This window comes from Lissotriton helveticus, chromosome 7, assembly GCF_964261635.1.
Source record: "Lissotriton helveticus chromosome 7, aLisHel1.1, whole genome shotgun sequence".
NCBI classification, from domain to species: Eukaryota; Metazoa; Chordata; class Amphibia; order Caudata; family Salamandridae; genus Lissotriton; species Lissotriton helveticus.
In genome coordinates this window covers 1,473,962,043-1,473,977,042 of record NC_136068.1, presented here as the reverse complement: position 1 = coordinate 1,473,977,042, position 15,000 = coordinate 1,473,962,043, and positions in this window count along the sequence as shown.

Below are 15,000 nucleotides of genomic sequence, written 5' to 3'. Positions count from 1 at the left end.
GTATGCCCGGACACCCCTCCAAGGCTGGTGGTTCTCTGCTAGGGGGACCAGATGGGCTATGCCTGGGTAACACCTCCCTAGGCCACCCGGGGCTTCCTTCCTCCAGGCCAACGGCTTGTCAAATTGCCCAGGACGGGCTCCATGGCTCTTGGGCAGTCGTCCCCCGGGTCTCCAGGCCGATGGCATGTCAAAGTGCCCAGGACGGGCTCCATGCGTCCCGGGCAGTCGTCCCCCGGATCTCCAGGCCGACGGCATGTCAAAGTGCCCAGGAAGGGCTCCATGCGTCCCGGGCAGTCGTCCCCCAGGTCTCCAGGCCGACGGCATGTCAAAGTGCCCAGGACGGGCTCCATGCGTCCCGGGCAGTCGTCCCCCGGGTCTCCAGGCCGACGGCATGTCAAAATGTCCAGGACGGGCTCCATGCGTCCCGGGCAGTCGTCCCCCGGGTCTCCAGGCCGACGGCATGTCAAAGTGCCCAGGTTGGGCTCCATGCGTCCCGGGCAGTTGTCCCCCGGGTCTCCAGGCCGATGGCATGTCAAAGTGCCCAGGACGGGCTCCATGCGTCCCGGGCAGTCGTCCCCCCGGGCATCCGCCGCTCCCTTCTCCGGGCCGACGGCAAGTCAGATTGCCCAGGACGGGCTCCATGGGTCCCGGGCAGTCCTCCCCTGGGTGTCCGGCTCTCCCTTCTCCGGGCCGACGGCATGTCAAAGTGCCCAGGACGGGCTCCATGCGTCCCGGGCAGTCGTCCCCCGGGTCTCCAGGCCGACGGCATGTCAAAATGTCCAGGACGGGCTCCATGCGTCCCGGGCAGTCGTCCCCCGGGTCTCCAGGCCGACGGCATGTCAAAGTGCCCAGGTTGGGCTCCATGCGTCCCGGGCAGTCGTCCCACGGGTCTCCGGGCCGACGGCATGTCAAAGTGCCCAGGACGGGCTCCATGCGTCCCGGGCATTCCTCCCCCCGGGCATCCGCCGCTCCCTTCCCTGGGCCGACGGCAGGTCAGATTGCCCAGGACGGGCTCCATGGGTCCCGGGCAGTCCTTCCCTGGGTGTCCGGCGCTCCCTTCTCCGGGCCGACGGCATGTCAAAGTGCCCAGGACGGGCTCCATGCGTCCCGGGCAGTCGTCCCCCGGGTCTCCAGGCCGACGGCATGTCAAAGTGCCCAGGACGGGCTCCATGCGTCCCGGGCAGTCGTCCCCCGGGTCTCCAGGCCGACGGCATGTCAAAATGTCCAGGACGGGCTCCATGCGTCCCAGGCAGTCGTCCCCCGGGTCTCCAGGCCGACGGCATGTCAAAGTGCCCAGGACGGGCTCCATGCGTCCCGGGCAGTCGTCCCCCGGGTCTCCAGGCCGATGGCATGTCAAAATGTCCAGGACGGGCTCCATGCGTCCCAGGCAGTCGTCCCCCGGGTCTCCAGGCCGACGGCATGTCAAAGTGCCCAGGACGGGCTCCATGCGTCCCGGGCAGTCGTCGTCCCGGGCGTCCGGGCCTGGGAGCTCCGGTGGTCCTCACCGTGCCTGAGGCCCAGCCGGGGTCCCCGAGCCCTGCCCGGCGTGGGCAGGCAGCAGCCCTACCACGAAGGCTCGGGGTGGGAAGCAGGGAGTCCTTTCGTTCCCGGCCACCTGGTTGCACCTTTCCCCTCGGCCATCTGGTCGCACGCAAAGCTATCCAAAAGGGCGACCAGATGGCCAAACCTCCCTGGAAGTCCCTATGAGGTGCCATTTGCCTCCCCGATCCCAGCGAGGGCTCCAGGAGGTCGGGTACTTTTACGCCTTGGGTCCCCTCTGTCAACTCGTGTGCACAGATTACAAGAAAGGGGGGTAATTTTCCTCCGGATTACTAGGGGTAAGGGTATGCCCGGACACCCCTGCAAGGCTGGTGGTTCTCTGCCAGGGGGACCAGATGGGCTATGCCTGGGTAACAACACCCGGGGCTTCCCTCCTCCAGGCCAACGGCATGTCAAAGTGCCCAGGACGGGCTCCATGCGTCCCGGGCAGTCGTCCCCCGGGTCTCCAGGCCAACGGCATGAGCGAGTGCCCAGGTCGGGCTCCATGCGCCCCGGGCAGTCGTCCCCCGGGTCTCCAGGCCAACGGCATGAGCGAGTGCCCAGGTCGGGCTCCATGCTTCCCGGGCAGTCGTCCCCCGGGTCTCAAGGCCGATGGCATGTCAAAGTGCCCAGGATGGGCTCCATGCGTCCCGGGCATTCCTCCCCCCGGGCGTCCGTCGCTCCCTTCTCCGGGCCGACGGCAGGTCAGATTGCCCAGGACGGGCTCCATGGGTCCCGGGCATTCCTCCGCTGGGTGTCCGGCTCTCCCTTCCCCGGGCCAACGGCTTGTCAGAGTGCCCAGGATGGGCTCCACGGGCCCCGGACGTCCGGGGCTCCCTTCCCCGGGCCAACGGCATGCCAGAATGCCCAGGACGGGCTCCACGAGTCCCGGGCGTCCGGGGCTCCCTTCCCTGGGACAACGGCTTGTCAGAGTGCCCAGGACGGGCTCCACGGGTCCCGGGCATCTTGGGCTCCCTTCCCCAGGCCAACGGCATGCCAGAGTGCCCAGGACGGGCTCCACGAGTCCCCGGCGTCCGGGGCTCCCTTCCCCGGGACAACGGCTTGTCAGAGTGCCCAGGACGGGCTCCACGGGTCCCGGGCATCTGGGGCTCCCTTCCCCGTGCCAACGGCATGCCAGAGTGCCCAGGACGGGCTCCACGAGTCCCCGGCGTCCGGGGCTCCCTTCCCCGGGACACCGGCTTGTCAGAGTGCCCATGACGGGCTCCACGGGTCCCGGGTATCTGGGACTCCCTTCCCTGGGCCAACGGCATGCTGGAGTTCCCAGGACAGGCTCCACGGGTCCCGGGCGTCCGGGGCTCCCTTCCCCGGTCCGACGACTTGTCAGAGTGCCCAGGACGGGCTCCACGGCTCCCGGGCGTCCGGGGTTCCCTTCCCCGGGTCAGCGGCATGTCAGAGTGCCCAGGACGAGTTCCACGGGTCCCGGGCAGTCCTCCCCCGGGCGTCCGGGGCTCCCTTCCCCGGGCCGTCGGCAGGTCAGAGTGCCCAGGACGGGCTCCATGGGTCCCGGGTATTCCTCCCCCCGGGCGTCCGGGGCTCCCTTCCCCGGGCAGACGGCAGGTCAGAGTGCCCAGGACGGGCTCCACGGGTCCCGGGCAGTCCTCCCCCCGGGCGTCCGGCGCTCCCTTCTCCAGGCCGATGGCAGGTCAGAGTGACCAGGACGGGCTCCACGGGTCCCGGGCAGTCCTCTCCCGGGCGTACGTGGTTGTCCGACAGATTCGGGCAGATGTGCTTTTACGAACCGGATCGGAGTCGGCCCAAATAATAATAATAATAATAATAATCCACATTTGTAAGGCGCACAATCGCCCGTAAGGGTCTCTAGGCGCTAGGGGCCGTTGGGAAGATTAAGCAAGCTATTGCCCAGAGTCACATGGTGCTGGGCTAATCTGCCGCCGGTGCCGGGGATCGAACCGTGATCCCCAGATTCCGGAGTCAGCCGCCCTAGCCGCGGCGCCAGCTATTGCCCAGAGTCACATGGTGCTGGGCTAATCTGCGGCCGGTGCCGGGGATCGAACCCTGATCTCTGGGATGCTCGAGGGTTACTACGCGCTCTACAAAAACCTTAAATAAAAAAATCTCCAGATTCCGGAGTCAGCCGCCCTAGCCGCGGCGCCAGCTATTTCCCAGAGTCACCTGGTGCTGGGCTAATCTGCCGCCGGTGCCGGGAATCGAACCGTGATCTCCAGATTCCGGAGTCAGCCTCCCTAGCCGCGGCGCCAGCTATTTCCCAGAGTCACGTGGTGCTGGGCTAATCTGCGGCCGGTGCCGGGGATCGAACCCTGATCTCTGGGATGCTCGAGGGTTACTACGCGCTCTACAAAAATCTTAAATAAAAAAATCTCCAGATTCCGGAGTCAGCCGCCCTAGCCGCGGCGCCAGCTATTTCCCAGAGTCACCTGGTGCTGGGCTAATCTGCCGCCGGTGCCGGGGATCGAACCGTGATCCCCAGATGGGGATATCCCAAAAATCTGGCATGGATACGGCCCGCCAGGACAGGTTTGGGCACCCCTGATATAGAGGCAGTCAACGCGAAATCTGCTGGGTTCGATTCCGATCCGTGTCAGAAGGACCGTAGGGCTTGGGAGTCCGTACAACAGGGGTGCCCAAACCTGTCCTGGCGGGCCGTATCCATGCCAGATTTTTGGGATATCCCCATCTGGTGATCACGGTTCGATCCCCGGCGCCGGCGGCAGATCAGAGTGCCCAGGACGGGGTCCATGTGACCCGGGCAGTCCTATCCCCTGGGTGTACGTGGTTGTCCGACATGTCGGTCGTATTTGCTTTTACGTACCGGATCGGAATCGGCCCCCATAAAATCGTACGTAAAGTATATAGCAAATCAACCTGAAATCTGCTGGGTCAGAAAGGGCTCGATTCCGATCCGTGTCGGAAGGTTAGGAGTCCGTACGAATTTGTCGGGACGGCATGGCAGAGTGCCCGGGATGGGCTCCATGGCTCTTGGGCAGTCGTCCCCCGGGCGTCCGGGGCTCCATCCAGGCCGACGGCATGGCAGAGTGCCCGGGACGGGCTCCATGCGTCCCGGGCATTCGTCCCACGGGCGTCCGGGGCTCCATCCAGGCCGGCGGCAAGGCAGTGTGCCCGGGTCGGGCTCCATGCGTCCCGGGCATTCGTCCCCCGGGCGCCTGAAACTGCTGGGTCAGAGAGGGCTCGATTCCGATCCGTGTCGTAAGGTTAGGAGTCCGTACGAATTTGTCGGGACGGCATGGCAGAGTGCCCGGGACGGGCTCCATGCGTCCCGGGCATTCGTCCCCCGGGCGTCCGGGGCTACATCCAGGCTGACGGTATGGCAGAGTGCCCGGGTCGGGCTCCATGGTTTTCACGGTGGTCCTCCCCTGGGTGTCAGGGGGCTCCTGGCCGACGACATGGAAAAGTACCCAGGACGGGCTCCATGCGTCCCGGGCATTTGTCCCCCGGGCGTCCGGGGCTCCATCCAGGCCGACGGCATGGCAGAGTGCCCGGGTCGGGCTCCATGGTTTCCAGGGTGGTCCTCCCCAGGGTGTCGGGGCGCTCCAGGCCGAAGGCATGGAAAAGTGCCCAGGACGGGCTCCATGCGTCCCGGGCATTTGTCCCCCGGGCGCCTGAAACTGCTGGGTCAGAGAGGGCTCGATTCCGATCCGTGTCGTAAGGTTAGGAGTCCGTACGAATTTGTCGGGACGGCATGGCAGAGTGCCCGGGACGGGCTCCATGCGTCCCGGGCATTCGTCCCCCGGGCGTCCGGGGCTACATCCAGGCTGACGGTATGGCAGAGTGCCCGGGTCGGGCTCCATGGTTTTCACGGTGGTCCTCCCCTGGGTGTCAGGGGGCTCCTGGCCGACGACATGGAAAAGTACCCAGGACGGGCTCCATGCGTCCCGGGCATTTGTCCCCCGGGCGTCCGGGGCTCCATCCAGGCCGACGGCATGGCAGAGTGCCCGGGTCGGGCTCCATGGTTTCCAGGGTGGTCCTCCCCAGGGTGTCGGGGCGCTCCAGGCCGAAGGCATGGAAAAGTGCCCAGGACGGGCTCCATGCGTCCCGGGCATTTGTCCCCCGGGCGTCCGGGGCTCCATCCAGGCCGACGGCATGGCAGAGTGCCCGGGTCGGGCTCCATGGCTTTCACGGTGGTCCTCCCCTGGGTGTCTGGGGGCTCCAGGCCGAAGGCATGGAAAAGTGCCCAGGACGGGCTCCATGCGTCCCGGGCACGGGCACGGGGACGGGGACAGGGTCGGGAGAGTCCAGGCGGCTTCACTTCCGTGTCCAGCCATCTGATCGACCAGATTCCCTCGGCCATCTGGTCGCCCGGATCCCCTCGGGCATCTGGTCGCCCGCAACGCTTTCCTATGGGGCGACCAGATGGCCGAACTTCCCTGGAAGTCCCGATGAGGTGCCATTCGCCGCCCGGATCCCAGCGAGGGCTCCAGGAGGTTGGGTACATTCGCGCCTTGGGTCCCCTCTGTCACCTCGCGTGCACAGATTACAAGAAAAGGGGGTAATTTTCCTCCGGATTACTAGGGAGAAGGGTACGCCCGGACACCCCTCCGAGGCTGGTGGTTCTCTGCCATGGGGACCAGATGGGCTATGCCTGGGCAACACCTCCCTAGGCCACCCGGGGCTTCCTTCCTCCAGGCCAACTGCATGTCAAATTGCCCAGGACGGGCTCCATGGCTCCTGGGCAGTCGTCCCCCGGGCGTCCGGGGCTCCATCCAGGCTGACGGCATTGAAAAGTGCCCAGGACGGGCTCCATGCGTCCCGGGCATTCGTCCCCTGGGCGTCCGGGGCTCCATCTAGGCTGACGGTATGGCAGAGTGCCCGGGTCGGGCTCCATGGTTTTCACGGTGGTCCTCCCCTGGGTGTCTGGGGGCTCCAGGCCGAAGGCATGGAAAAGTGCCCAGGACGGGCTCCATGCGTCCCGGGCATTCGTCCCCCGGGCGTCCGGGGCACCCATCTCCATGAGGCCAACGGCATTGGCAAAGTACCCAGGACGGGCTCCATGGGTCCCGGGCAGACCTCCCCCCGGGCGTCCGGGGCTCCCACCTCCAGGCCGACGGAATGTCAAAGTACCCAGGACGGGCTCCATGGGTCCCGGGCAGCTTCCCCCGGGGCGTCCGGGGCACCCACCTCCAGGCCGACGGCATGTCAAAGTACCCAGGACGGGCTCCACGGGTCCCGGGCATTCCTCCCCCAGGTCGTCCGGGCCCTAGAGCTCCGGTGGTCCAACCTGCGCCTGAGGCCCAGCCGGGGTCCAAGAGCCCTGCCTTGCGTGGGCAGGCAGTCAGGAACCCTACCGCGAAGGCTTGGGATGGATGGGGAGCTGGGAGTCCTTTCGATCCCGGCCCTCTGGTCGCCCGCGATGCTTTCCAATGGGGCGACCAGATGGCCGGGTGTGAGAAGTTGGCCTGATGTGCAGTGCTCACTATTCTAGTGATCACTATATATCAGTCCAAACAACCCTTATTGATGATTGGTTGTAAGTCAACCTTATAGACCAGCTATCCTAGTAGCATGGATACGAGCAGTCTAAGGCTAAGACTCTAGAGGGCGTGTTAAGCCAGCTGTTTTACCATCACATTACCCCTTGAACACCCAGTGAAAGGACACCACACAAGTTGTTATGAAAATAAACAGTGTATTTATTAGAATCACAACAACCCTGTACTCTTTATGAGGACAGGGTGCTAAGCACACAACAAAACTCTTACGAAAATACTTAAGTTAGCACGTTATACACAAATGCCCGAGGGGCACGAAAAACCATATACTTTAAAAGTGGATTGCGAATTACTAGCAGGTAAGTAACAGTTCTAATAGGCTTTGGAATCGCTAGGACTGGACTAGGGAATCGTTAGATTACTTCTAGGAGACCTAGGGGACTCGGGTGCAGAGTGTGCACTCTCACGCGGGATGCGGGACAAAGTCTATGGAGGCTAGTAAAGGCAAAGTTAGTGTTCACGGGCGAACCCGACCTGGTAGGAAGAAAACGACAGTGGATCCTGACCCTAGGATAGTGAGGCTATGCTGGGACACCGAAGTGCCGAAGTTACCTAGCCCAGGGGCTGCAGCTGCATAGGTCTGAAAAGACGTCGGGGATCTCGTTGCCGGACCAGGAGCCTGGAAGGAAGAAGTTGCTGGCAGGTGACCAGTGAAGAAAAGTTCGATGGATCCAAGCCTGGATCAAGGAAGAAGAAAACCTGAAAGCAGAGGGGACCAAGTTCTTGAATCACTAGCCAGTGATTAAGTGGGCACCAGGATGGCACCGGGCGAAGTCACCGCAGTCAGGTGAGTGGGCGCTGCTGGGCTCTGCAGTCTCTCGGACCAGGAGGCGTTGTAAGCGACCAGGATGGAGGTGCGAGCTGTCCCACGAAGGTTCTTGCTGTCGACGTCGCTGGACCCAGGATTGGGCAACAAGTCTTGGCAAATGCAAGGCCCATGCGGTGGACCTAAAATGGCGTCTTGAGTGGACCAGGAGGGTCCAGGGTACTTCTCCGATGGAGGGAAGCAAGGGCCAGTCTGGAGCAACCAGACCAGCAGCAGAAATGTCGTCGGGCGTCGTCAGGAAGGCCACAAGCCAGCGGGTTAGTAGCCAAACAACGCGGTGAGCAGCAAAAAGCAGAAGGGCCCCACGCAGATCGTGGAGATGCTGGGGGGCTGCTCTTCGGTGCTGGAGCTGCTCAGGGTGGGGGTTTCTCGGACCCCAAAGCACTCACCAGGAATTCACTCGGCGGGCTTGCTGGAAAGAAGTCGTGCAGTCTTGCAGATGGCCGGTCCCTTAAGGTCTCGTCGCACCCACGGTTCTCAGCTGGGCTGTAGAGGTGGGTAGAGGTCAGAGGTGCCAGGGAAGCCGGTTCTCGTCGAGCTGGGCAGTCAGATTCCGGAGGAAGGACTTGCAGCAGACCGCAGTGTTCTTAGATGGTGCCTGCGGATGCAGGGTGACTACTCCTTAGTCACAAGGGAGAAATCTTAGGAAGAAGTCTTGAGTTCCTTTCGCAGACAGTAGTTTCAGGATTCAAAGATGATCTGATTTGGAAGGGGGCCAGTCTCTACCTTTATCCTGTAAAAAGGGGCTGGCACGCGACTAAGTCCTGCCCTATGGGTGGGACTAGGAGGGGGGTGGTTACACCCACTTCCTTGGCGGGCTTTTCCCCAGCACAGGGTCTGGAGTGACCCTGGAACTGGTTCCAGCCAGCCTATGCACAGTGAGCACCGGGGTGCCACGTGCAGTCACCTTCCTCTAAAGCCCTGCCTACCTACAATACACAAAACCCTGTCTGGGACGGTGCTGGCACCGCCCCTGGCAGGAAACCCTTTGTCCTTATCTCCTGCTCTGGGAGGACTCCCAGCAGCAGGAGGGCAGACTTGTGTCTCGGTGGCAGCATCCATTTTGTGGATGCTAAGGCTCTGTCTGACTTTTAACCGGGTTATAGGTTACATGCATGTCGTGTCCCTCTAGAAGGGTGGAATGCTAACCCCGTCGCCAGAATTGGCGAGGGGTTAGTATTCCAATTCGTATGACAGCTTACTCGACATGTTTTGATAAAGCGATACCAGAGTTGGCACATAACCGCGAGGATTATAATGCACTTAAGAGTATATGGTATGCGATATCATGGAAACGGCTAAGGGATGGATCCCGAAAGCCGCAGACAGGCTCAGCTCATGCCAGAGCACCATCTCACACGATTCCAAGCACTCTGCCTTCAGGATTGTTAAGGCCTGCCATAGGAGTGACTGATAGGAGATCTGTGTGTCCATTTTAGGGTTAGATATAGGTATACTATATCTAAAGCAAAGGGTGAGTACACCACCTTGCCCCAGCTGTTGTGCAGCCAGTTGTGTCAGTTTTAGTTAGTCAATCCAGGGGTGGCACAATACATTCTTCAGCCCCTGGGAGACTTCTGGGTGCACCTCAGCCCTGGGTACAGGGACTTGGAGAGGGCCCAGGGCCAATTCAGTACCTGAGTACAATTTGGATAGAGAGAACAGCTAGGCTGTGGGTCTGATTAGCAGGCCCACAGCCAGGGAAAGTCGTAAACCAGTGCAGCAAAAAGCAAAAATCTGGGTGATCATAGGATTGCAGACCCTACTCTCCTACACCGGGCTTCCCTGGAAGTCCCGATGAGGTGCCATTCGGCTCCTGGATCCCAGCTAGGGCTCCATGAGGTCGGGTTCTTTTACGCCTTGGGTCCCCTCTGTCACCTCGCGTGCACGGATTGCAAGAAAGGGGGGTAATTTCCCTCCGGATTACTAGGGGCAGGGTACGCCCGGACACCTCTCCAGGGCTGGTGGTTCTCTGCCCGGGGGACCAGATGAGATATGCCTGGGCAACACCTCCCCCGGGCGTCTGGGGGCTCCATTCTCCGGGCCAACGGCATGGCTCAATGCCCAGGACGGGCTCCACGTGTCCCGGACAGACCTCCCCTGGGCGTCCGGGGCACCCATCTCCATGAGGCCAACGGGATGGCAAAGTACCTGGGAAGGGCTCCACGGGTCCCGGGCAGCCTTCCCCCGGGCGTCCGGGGCTCCCACCTTTAGGCCGACGGCATGTCACACTGCCCAGGACGGGCTCCATGGGCCCCGGACAGACCTCCCCCGGGCGTCCGGGGCACCCATCTCCAGGAGGCAAATGGGACGGCAAAGTACCCGGGACGGGCTCCACGGGTCCCGGGCAGCCTTCCCCCGGGCGTCCGGGGCTCCCACCTTTAGGCCGACGGCATGTCACACTGCCCAGGACGGGCTCCATGGGCCCCGGACAGACCTCCCCCGGGTGTCCGGGGCACCCATCTCCAGGAGGCCAACGGGATGGCAAAGTACCCGGGAAGGGCTCCACGGGTCCCGGGCAGCCTTCCCCCGGGCGTCCGGGGCTCCCACCTCCAGGCCGACGGCATGTCACAGTGCCCAGGACGGGCTCCATGGGCCCCGGACAGCCCTCCCCCCGGGCGTTCGGGGCACATATCTCCAGGAGGCCAACGGCGTTGCAAAGTACCCGGAAAGGACTCCACGGGTACCGGGCAGTCCTCCCCCGGGCGTCCGGGGCACCCATCTCCATGAGGCAAACGGCATTGGCAAAGTACCCGGGAGGGGCTCCACGGGTCCCGGGCAGGCCTCCCCCGGGCGTCCAGGGCACCCACCTCCAGGCCGACGGCATGTAAAAGTGCCCAGGACGGGCTCCATGGGTCCCGGGCAGCCCACCCCCGGGCATCTGGGGCACCCATCTCCAGGAGGCCAACGGCGTTGCAAAGTACCCGGGAAGGGCTCCACGGGTACCGGGCAGTCCTCCCCCGGGCGTCCGGGGGCTCCCTTCTCCAGGCCGACGGCATGGTTCAATGCCCAGGACGGGACGTCAAGTGGCCAGGACGGGCTCCATGCGTCCCGGGCATTCATCCCGGGACGGGGACGGGGTGGGGAAGAGTCCAGGCGGCTTCACCTCCATGCCCAGCCATCTGGTCGCCCGGATTCCCTCGGCCATCTGGTCGCCCGGATCCCCTCGGGCATCTGGTCGCCCGCAACGCTTTCCTATGGGGGGGACCAGATGGCCGAACTTCCCTGGAAGTCTTAATGAGGTGCCATTCGCCTCCCGGATCCCAGCGAGGGCTCCATGAGGTCGGGTTCTTTCACGCCTTGGGTCCCCTCTGTCACCTCGCGTGCACAGATTGCAAGAAAGGGGGGTAATTTGCCTCCGGATTACTATGTGGCAGGGTATGCCCGGACACCCCTCCAGGGTTGGTGGTTCTCTGCCATGGGGACCAGATGGGATATGCCTGGGCAACACCTCCCTAGGCCACCCGGAGCTTCCTTCCTCCAGGCCAACTGCATGTCAAATTGCCCAGGACGGGCTCCATGGCTCTTGGGCAGTCGTCCCCCGGGCGTCCGGTGCTCCATCCAGGCCGACGGCATGGCAGAGTGCCCGGGACAGGCTCCATGCGTCCCGGGCCTTCGCCCCCCCCCCCGGGCGTCCGGGGCTCCATCCAGGTTGGCGGCATGGCAGAGTGCCCGGGACGGGCTCCACGGGCCCCAGGCGTCTGGGGCTCCCTTCCCCGGGCCAGCGGCATGTCAGAGTGCCCAGGACGGGCTCCACGGGCCCCGGTCATCCGGGGCACCTTCCCCGGGCCAGCGGCATGTCAGAGTGCCCAGGACCAGTTCCACGGGTCCCGGGCAGTCCTCCCCCGGGCGTCCGGGGCTCCCTTCCCCGGGCCAAAGCATTTCAGAGTGCCCAGGACGGGCTCCACGGGTTCCGGGCGTCCAGGTCTCCCTTCCCCGGGCCAACGGCTTGTCAGAGTGCCCAGGACGGGCTCCACGGGCCCCGGGCGTCCGGGGCACCCTTCCCCGGGCCAGCGGCATGTCAGAGTGCCCAGGACGAGTTCCACGGGTCCCGGGCAGTCCTCCCCCCCGGGTGTCCGGGGCTCCCTTCCCCGGGCCAAAGCATTTCAGAGTGCCCAGGACGGGCTCCACGGGTCCCGGACGTCCGGGGCTCCCTTCCCCGGGCCAACGGCATACAGGAGTGCCCAGGACGGGCTCCACGGGTCCCGGACGTCCGGGGCTCCCTTCCCCGGGCCAACGGCATACAGGAGTGCCCAGGACGGGCTCCACAGGTCCCGGTCGTCTGGGGCTCCCTTCCCCGGGCCAACGGCTTGTCAGAGTGCCAAGGACGGGCTCCACGGGTCCCGGTCGTCTGGGGTCCCTCCCCCGGGCCAACAGCAGGTCAGAGTGCCCAGGACGGGCTCCACGGGTCCCGGGCAGCCCACCCCCCGGGCGTTCGGGGCACCCATCTCCAGGAGGCCAACGGCGTTGCAAAGTACCCGGGAAGGGCTCCACGGGTACCGGGCAGTCCTCCCCCGGGCGTCCGGGGCTCCCTTCTCCAGGCCAACGGCATGGTTCAATGCCCAGGACGGGCTCCATGTGTCCCAGACAGACATCCCCCGGGCGTCCGGGGCACCCATCTCCAGGCCAACGGCATGGCTCAATGCCCAGGACGGGCTCCATAGGTCCGGGGAGGCGTCCCATGCGCCTCCGGGCTTGGGAGCCCCGGCTGGGTCCAGGGGCCCGGGCGGGCCCCGGGTGGGGTGCTCCGGCCCTGGTCCCTGTCTCCCAGCCTACCGCACTGCCAAGGGCCTAGGAATGGGTTCCGTTGTTCCCGGGGAGCCTCCCCTTGCTTGGCTGGGTTCAGGAGCAGTGGCTAGGGCCCCTGAGGGCCCGGGGAGGGCGGCCTCCCCACCCCGGGCTCTGTCCTTGGTCCTGCTGCGTGGCAGGGTGCCCGGGACGGGGTCCGGAGGGACCGGGGAGGCGTCCCATGCACCTCCGGGCTTGGGAGCCCCGGCTCGGTCCAGGGGCCCGGGCGGGCCCCGGGTCGGGTGCTCCGGCCCTGGTCCCTGTCTCCCAGCCTACCGCACTGCCAAGGGCCTAGGAATGGGTTCCGTTGTTCCCGGGGAGCCTCCCCTTGCTTGGCTGGGTTCAGGAGCAGTGGCTAGGGCCCCTGAGGGCCCGGGGAGGGCGGCCTCCCCACCCCGGGCTCTGTCCTTGGTCCTGCTGCATGGCAGGGTGCCCGGGACGGGGTCCGGAGGGACCGGGGAGGCGTCCCATGCACCTCCGGGCTTGGGAGCCCCGGCTGGGTCCAGGGGCCCGGCCGGGCCCCGGGTCGGGTGCTCCGGCCCTGGGCCCTGTCTCCCAGCCTGCTGCACTGCCAAGGGCCCGGGAAGGGGTTCCGATGTGCCCGGGGAGCCTCCCCTTGCTTGGCTGGGTTCAGGAGCAGTGGCTAGGGCCCCTGAGGGCCCGGGGAGGGCGGCCTCCCCACCCCGGGCTCTGTCCTTGGTCCTGCTGCGTGGCAGGGTGCCCGGGACGGGGTCCGGAGGGACCGGGGAGGTGTCCCATGCACCTCCGGGCTTGGGAGCCCCGGCTGCGTCCAGGGGCCCGGCCGGGCCCCGGGTCGGGTGCTCCGGCCCTGGGCCCTGTCTCCCAGCCTGCCGCACTGCCAAGGGCCCGGGAAGGGGTTCCGATGTGCCCGGGGAGCCTCCCCTTGCTTGGCTGGGTTCAGGAGCAGTGGCTAGGGCCCCTGAGGGCCCGGGGAGGGCGGCCTCCCCACCCCGGGCTCTGTCCTTGGTCCTGCTGCGTGGCAGGGTGCCCGGGACGGGGTCCGGAGGGACCGGGGAGGCGTCCCATGCGCCTCCGGGCTTGGGAGCCCCGGCTGGGTCCAGGGGCCCGGGCGGGCCCCGGGTCGGGTGCTCCGGCCCTGGGACCTGTCTCCCAGCCTGCCGCACGGCCAAGGGCCCGGGAAGGGGTTCCGATGTGCCCGGGGAGCCTCCCCTTGCTTGGCTGGGTTCAGGAGCAGTGGCTAGGGCCCCTGAGGGCCCGGGGAGGGCGGCCTCCCCACCCCGGGCTCTGTCCTTGGTCCTGCTGCGTGGCAGGGTGCCCGGGACGGGGTCCGGAGGGACCGGGGAGGCGTCCCATGCGCCTCCGGGCTTGGGAGCCCCGGCTGGGTCCAGGGGCCCGGGCGGGCCCCGGGTCGGGTGCTCAGGCCCTGGGCCCTGTCTCCCAGCCTGCCGCACTGCCAAGGGCCCGGAAAGGGGTTCCGATGTGCCCGGGGAGCCTCCCCTTGCTTGTCTGTGTTCAGGAGCTCCATCCGGGGCCCCTGAGGGCCCCGGGGAGGGTGGCCTCCCCACCCCGGGCTCCGTCCTGGGTCCTGCCGTGGGGCAGGGTGCCCGGGACGGGGTCCGGCGGGCCCGGGGAGGCTTCCCCTGTGCCTCCGGGCCTGGGAGCCCCGGCTGGGTCCAGGGGCCCGGTCGGGGCCCCGGGTCGGGCGCTCCGGCCCTGGGCCCGGTCCCCCGGGCTGCCGCTCCACCCAGGGCCCAGGACAGGGGTCCGTCGGTCCCTTGCAGGCCTCCCCTGCTTGTCAAGGTGTAAGCGGGCCCCGGGTTGGAGGGCCCGCCGGCCCCTGGCAGCCTCCATGGCTGTGGCCCGGCTGGGGCCCCGGGCCTCCGGCCCGCCATGCCCCGGGCGCCCGCTCCCTCCTTCGTGGGGGCACGGGGTGACCGGATGGCGTCCCTTTCGTGCCCGGCCATCTGGTCGCCCGGATCTCCTCGGCCATCTGGTCTCCCGGATCCCCTCGGCCATCTGGTCTCCAGGATCCCCTCGGCCATCTGGTCTCCCGGATCGCCTCGGCCATCTGGTCGCCCGCAATGCTTTCCAATGGGGGCGACCAGATGGCCGAACTTCCCTGGATGTCCCGATGAGGTGCCATTTGCCTCCCGGATCCCAGCGAGGGCTCCAGGAGGTCGGGTACTTTCGCGCCTTGGGTCCCCTCTGTCACCTCTAGTGCACGGATTACAAGAAAGGGGGGTAATTTTCCTCCGGATTACTAGGGAGAGGGTCAGTCAGACCTCCGTGTGGTCTGGCGATTCTGAATCAGGGGAAGGCAGGACCCGGGCCCTCCCGCCGGGGCCCCCAGGGGCCTGG